This window comes from Pelophylax lessonae (assembly GCF_965119305.1).
Source record: "Pelophylax lessonae genome assembly, chromosome: 3".
Taxonomy (NCBI): domain Eukaryota; kingdom Metazoa; phylum Chordata; class Amphibia; order Anura; family Ranidae; genus Pelophylax; species Pelophylax lessonae.
The window spans coordinates 296,932,691-296,940,104 of NC_138770.1; the positions used below are offsets into that span (position 1 = coordinate 296,932,691).

General features: G+C 42.4%; 1 protein-coding gene across 1 annotated transcript in view; it reads right to left on the reverse strand.

The window, feature by feature from the left end:
- CCDC50 (coiled-coil domain containing 50) overlaps window positions 1–7,414 on the reverse strand; it is a 111,356-nt gene that overhangs the window by 46,315 nt on the left and 57,627 nt on the right. The window lies entirely within an intron of this gene.

Here is a 7,414-nt window from a genome sequence, read left to right on the forward strand (position 1 = left end):
AGTTCTACTTTCAAGTAAACCTTTAACCAGCTGATACACTAGTCCACCTGCTGATACTGTAGAATTGAATCACAACCCTGTGTCTGTACAAAATCCTGGACATGTGCACTGACTTGAACACTGCACGCGCAGCTATGCTCTCTGCTGATTGGAGAGCTCCAACTCCGACTCAGCAGGGGGTGTGTTGGGACCACTGCTTCCACACAGAGAGCATGGGGCCTTCTCTACAGCATAACGAAAGGAAGTACTCGCAGCTTTGCATACATACACAGATCCCCAATCCCAGCTATTGGTTATTTCAAGGATTAATAGCTAGGTGCTGAGAGAGAAAGGCTGGCTTGCCCCTAGTTTTAGAAATATGCAGCCACTTTGGAGCAAACCCATAAGCAGAGATATGCATATAACTCGACTAAACGTAGAACCACAAATGATAGGTGTATGTGGAAAAAGGAAAATAGGTGGCAAACAGTCCCTTTATATTATAATGTTTAATGTTAATGCTAGAGCAAGTCTTTATGGTAAGTGGTGACACCCTATTACTACATATTGCTGAGCCACATATTGTACTTTCCATTCAGGCCAGATCAGAAAATCTTCTGTTACTGGCAACAATCCAGGAAAGGATACTGCTTTAGGGCATACAACTTCAATTATGTATTACAGTGAAATATGAGCATGTCAAAAACTTACTGTAATATAGAAGGACAGTGGGATGCCAGATAGAGCAATGCTTCAATTTAATGGTTGCCGTTATAAAAATTGAACTGGGATTGTCTTCAAAGTATCAATGTGGCAGCAAGTTTCTACTTGTCTGGGCAGATTTATGTTATCAAGCATCTGTTGGCAGCCATTTCAGCACTTACACCTTTTCCCCTTTTTCTCTTCTTTAACCACTTCTGGACCGGAAGAATTTACCCCCTTAATGACCAGGCCATTTTTTGCGATACGGCACTAAGTTACTTTAACTGACGATTGCGCTGCAATGCGACGCTGTACCCAAATAAAATGGATGTCCTTTTTTCCCACAAATAGAGCTTTCTTTCGGTGGCATTTGATTACCTCTGATTTTTTTTTTGCGCTATAAACAAAAAAAGAGCGACAATTCGGAAAAAAAAAAAAACACTTTTAGGGGGACCAGTTACATTACTACAGTAATCAGTGCCAAAAATATGCACTGTTACTGTACTGACACTGGCAGGAAAGGGGATAAAACCAGGAGCGATCAAAGGAATAAATGTGTCCCTTGGGGGTGCTTTCCAAATGTAGGGGGGTGGGCTTGCTGCATGAAGACAGGGACCTGTGTTCCTAAATAAGAGGAACACAGGATCCCTGTGTTCATCCAAAACAATAAGGTGATATCACCCTTCTCCTGCGCTTAGAATCCAAGCTCCCCGACCACACTCCCCACAGGACTCACAACTGGCGTCTCAGATGGCTAAGGTCTTGCTGCCCAAAACGGACTGGGGTAGTCCAACGGTAGTAGAGGCAAAGAGAAACAAAGAAAGGGCGCACCGACCTAGCGCATTATCCTCATTAATAGGCTTTATTCATGCAACATATAAAATGGCTACTCACAAACACAGGTGAAAAAAGATCATATCAAGCTCAGTTGCTCCAGTGTCAGGAGTAGTGCATAAGTTAGTCCATAATCCGATGAGATGACGGCTGACGCGTTTCGAGGCTCAGCCTCTTCCTCAGAGCCACTGTTTCATGACTTACTCATGAAAGGAGTAAGGCTGGCCATACACTATACAATTTTCTTGTTCAACTTTCCTTTATATTTACCAAAACCATGTAATGTAGGGTCAAACCTAAACACTTTCAATTTGTATGCAATCAGGCAGGCCCTTGCACTACATAGTTTAAGGTAAATCTAAAGGAAATTGAATAAGAAAATTGTATAGTGTATGGCCAGCCTAAGTCATGAAACAGTGGCTCTGAGGAAGAGGCTGAGCCTCGAAACGCATCAGCCGTCATCTCATCGGATTATGGACTAACTTATGGACTACTCCTGACACTGGAGCAACTGAGCTTGATATGATCTTTTTTCACCTGTGTATGTGAGTAGCCATTTTATATGTTGCATGAATAAAGCCTATTAATGAGGATAATGCGCTAGGTCGGTGCGCCCTTTCTTTGTTTCTCTTTGCCTCTGATCCCTGTGTTCATACCTGACAGAACAGCAGTCTGCCATTCTGTTTCCATGGGGAGAGATAGCGGTTGCCCGGCAGCAATCGTGGGACAGAGCAGACCTGCTGCAGTAAAACTATGGCGGCTGGTCGGCAAGCAGTTAAAACTGAAAATGCTCCATGGCAGACATTCAAAAAGAAAAGAAAAAAAAAAAAACACACACGCACACACACACAAAAACATGGTTCATTTCAAACAATGTTTTAGTGCATGAACAGCTGGATTAGAAAAAAAACACGACAAGAAGGGTTTGTACAAATTTTCTTTATTATGAAATGGGACTAAAAAAAAAAAAAGTAAAAAAAAACATTTTTGTAGCTGGTTACATTTCATACAGTACATCCAGAAAGTATTCACAGCCCTTCACCTTTTCCACATTTTGTTATGCTACAGCCTTATTTCAAAACTGAATAAATTCATTATTTTCCTCAAAAATTCTTGAAACAATACCCTAAAAAGATAGCATGAAAAAAGTTTGAATAAAATATAAGTCCTGCGAGCTACTAAATTAACAATGTTATCCCAAAGGGTTAAATTCTACTAAGCTGCTGATACTGCCACACTCTCATAAATGTGCCATTAGAATACAATTCTAAATAGTACCACACGAATTAGAAGTGTTAGAAAAAATAATAAAAACAAATATAAAAAAAAAAAAAAACTGATTTAGGCCCCTTTCACACGAACGATCCGATCAGATCCGCCTGTCAGTTTTTTAGGCGGATCTGATCGGATCCTCCATGCATCCCTATGGGGCAGCGGATGTCAGCGGAGACCTGTCCGCTGACACCCGCTGCTATCCGCTTCCGATCCTGTCCGTGAAATCCGGACGGATGGAAACCCTATTTTCCATCCATCCAGGGGATCGGATCAGATGAGAGTGGTCCGCTCTCATCCGATTCCCCCATAGATCGCAGCGTAGCTCTGACACCTCCCTCTCCGCACACAGTGCAGAGACGGAGCCGTCATCCGCCCGCTCAGCAGGGATCTATGGATGAGAAAAAGTATTTAGCAGTTTATATTTACGAACATAATTGCATTTCCATGTTCTGTGTACTGTGGGAGACCAGATATAGTGAATGCAGGCTCCTGGGTTTAGCAACACTTTAACAGTGCGTGTCAGAGCACAAACCAAGGCATGAGGTCGAAGGAATTGTTTGTAGACGTCCAAGACCGTATTGTTTTGAGGTACAGATCTGGGGAAGGGTGCAGAAATTTTTCTGCAGCATTGAAGGTCCCAATGAGCACAGTGGCCTCCATCATCTGTAAATGAAAGAAGTTTGAAACCACCAGGACTCTTCCTAGAGTGGGCTGTCCAGCCAAACTGAGCGATCAGGGGAGAAGGGCCTTAGTCAGGGAGGAGAGCATTTCTCTGTAGAGAGAGAGGAGAACCTTCCAGAACATCATCCATCTCTGCAACACTCCACCAATCAGGCCTGTATGGTAGAGTGGCCAGACAGAAGCCCCATGACAAAAAGCACATGACAGCCTGTCTGGAGTTGGTCAAAAGGCACCTGAAGGACTCTCAGACCATGAGAAACAAAAATATCTGGTCTGAATGAACAAAGATTGAACTCTTTGGCCTGAATGGCAAGCGTCATGTCTGGAGGATACCAGGCATCACTCATCACCTGGCCAATACCATTTTTCAGCGGCAAGAAATGGGAGACTGGTCAAGATCAAGGGAAGGATGAATGCAGCAATGTACAGAGACATCCTTGAAGAAAACCTGCTCTAGAGCGCTCTGGACCTCAGACTGGAGTGAAGGTTCATCTTCCAACAGGACAACGACCCTAAGCACACAGCCAAGATAAAGGAGTGTCTACAAGACAACTCTGTGAATGTCCTTGAGTGGCCCAGCCAGAGCCCAGACTTGAACCTGATTGAAGATCTCAGGAGAGACCTGGAAACGGCTGTGCACCGACGCTTTCCATCCAACCTGATGGCGCTTGAGAGGTCCAACAAAGAAGAATGGGAGAAACTCCCCAAAAATTGGTGTGCCAAGCGTCTAGCATCATACTCAAAAAGACTTGAGGCTGTAATTAGTGCCAAAGGAGCGTCAACAAAGTATTGAGCAAAGGCTGTGAATACTTACGCATGTGTCATTTATTTTTAATAAATTTGCAAAGATTTCAAACTTCTTTCATGTTGTCATTATTGGGTATTGTTTGTAGAATTTTGAGGAATTTATTCCATTTTTGAATAAGACTGTAATATTACAAAATGTGGAAAAAGTTAACTGATGTGAATACTTTCTGGATGCACTGTACATTTATATTTTGGATTTTTATTTTGCCAGCATATACAAGCTTTTGGCTTTATGCGTGTAAATCTATTTTCAGCCAGTAAAAAAAAAACAACAAAAAAAAATCCATTGACTGGCAACATACAGTTTAAAGTGGTACTAAAGGATGATTTTTTTTGTTACTATAATGCATTATCTGCATTAAGGTAAAAAAAAAAAAAAAAAAAAAAAAAAAACCTCTTTTATGCAGCTCCCTACAGCCCCTCCCTAATACTTACCCAAGCCTGATCTCGATCCAGCGATGCACGCGAGAGTAGTTGCTCTCTCGGCTCTTTTAATCCTCATAGGTTCAGACATTGGCTCCTGCTGCTGTCAATCACAGCCAGTGAGGAGGGATTGGGGGGTAGAGCAAGCTCCCATGACAGAGAAAGAGGACAGAGAAACTCAATCCCATGTTACCCTGTGGGTGAAGTTTCTCAACAGAATAAATCCTCTTCTTCCTACAGCTTGGTTTGCACCAGTGTTCGACTCACTATCAAAGTTCAGGTTTCTGCCCTTTCTATCTTGATTCAGGAGACTGACGACTTCTCACTTCATGAGAAAGTCCTTTTCACTGGGATTCTACCATGTACCCTCTCCTGTTCAATCTATTATGAATTTGTGGATCTGAATCTGGTTCTGTCAGCACATCAGAAGTTGCTGTTAAAACCTATTAAATTACATTCGCTCTCTGGTACTTCTTGTAGCCATCACCTTTGCAAGGGCTCAAAAATATACCACTTGTGTCTAATAAAGTGCAAAAGGTAAGGGTGTAGAATGAACTATTTCTGTCCACTAAAACCCTGAGGAAGACTCTACGAGTTGAAACGCACAGGAATTACCACTGGGCCTCTCAGCCCATGTAGCAGATTTAGAATAACAAATGTTATGTCTTTTCTACCACGTCTATGTGTGTTTTTTATGATCATTAGTGCCTCAAACCTTCACCCATTTTGTTTTTGTTGTAAACCTCTGCACGGGAAGTGCTGAACTGGTAACCTTTTACTGCAGGGAACCTTTTTAGTTTTGCATAGAAATAAGGTGGTGTTGAGGCCCAGGACTTCCTTCCTGCCTAAGGTAGTTTCTGCCTTTCACTTCAACCTGGACATCAATCTTCCATACTTCTGTTTAGTTCCAGTTCATCAAAAGGCAAATTACCTCTATTGTCCAAATCGCTTAGATTTTTTTTTTTGTTTGCCAGTGGCCATTCTTTCTGTAGGCAGCAGTATAACCCAAAGATGCAAGACTTCCTGTATTCTCAATAGACTCCAAGTGTAACCTGAAGCCCTAACAATCTTCTTATTGAAGCGGTTCTGCACAAGGCTGCATGAGGCTGCCATTTTCTTGTAGCCTGTGTGCTTAATGCACTGTGGCTATGTTTGTGTAGTCCGGCGGCCATTTTGGTATTGTTTTTTTTCAGGTTAGCTCCAGTTGTTTTGGTTGAGCTCCTGTTTACCTGGTTGGCTATAGTAACCCTTGGGAATTTATTTTTCGCTGTTCCCACCCCTCATGTTTAACATGGCTTTGGGACGTCACAATGGTTAATAAGATCAGGAGCTATCTCCATCAATGAACAAAAGATAAAATGGGATTATTGACTTACCGTAAAATCCATTTCTCTGATGTTCATTGACGGACACAACTCCCAGCCCTCTGTGGAGTTGGCTTGCTTCGGACATTGCTTGTAACAAAACTGAGTATCTATAGCAGAGAGAGGGAATATACCCCCTGGGACTGCCCATAGGCGTAGCCAGACTTTTTTTCTGTCTAGGGTCCTTACTCCTGTAGGGGGCAGTATAACCAATGGTTAAGAAGATTAGGAGCTGTGTCTGTCAATGAACTAAAGAAAAAAAGAATTTGCTAAGCAGGTCAGGTGAGTTTTTGATGCGGTTCTGATGCAAATTTGCAAAGCTCGGGACGGATTTTTGTCACAGCTGTGATTTCAGTACTGGCGAATACATAGTAGATAAAGGTGTCAACTCCTTTAGTAGGAGAGCAATCCATGCTGAAATTCTGAACACAAGTGAATACGTGCAATTCAGAATCATTCCCACAGAACTTAGTGAGCCTCAAATTCGCACCTGAACCGCACCGCAGTGCTCAGAAAACACATAGTGCACAGGACTCTTTAAATTCGCACTGCGGATGCCCCACATACATGTGAACAGCTTCAATGGAAATCAATGTAATGCAACGTCATGCAAATCGGATGCAGTTCAAAATACATCCAATTCGCATATACACTCACCAGCCACTTTATTAGGTACACGTTGAATTGCTTGGTAACACTAATCAGCCATTTAAATGGCAGCCACGAAATGCATTTAGGCATCCAGACGTGGTGAAAATTGACTTGCTGATGTTCAAACTGAGCAGCAGAATGGGAAGAAGGGGGATTTAAGTGACTTTTGAACATTACATGGTTGTTGGTGCCAGACAGGCTGGTCTGAGCATTTCAAAAACTGCTGTTCTACTGGGATTTTCATGCACACCCATCTTTAGGGTTTACAGAGAATGGTACAAAAAGAGAATATATCCAGTGTGTGGCAGCTGTATGGATGAAAATGCCTTGTTGACATCAGAGGTCAGAGGAGAATGGTCAGACTGGTTTGACATGATAGAAAGGCAACAATAACTCAAATAACCACTTGTTACAACCAAGGTATGCAGAATACCCTCTCTGAATGCACAACACATCAAACCTTGAAGCAGATGGGGCTACAGCAGCAAAAGACCACACGGGTGTCACTCCTGTCAGCTAAGAACAGGAAAATGAGGCTACAATTGTCACAGGCTCACCAAAATTAGACAATAGAAGATTGGAAAAAATGTTGCCTGGTCTGAGGAGTCTCGAATTCAGCTGCCACATTCAGATGGTAGGGTCAGAATTTGGCTGAACGTGAAAGCATAGATCCATCCTGCCTTGTATCAATGGTTTAG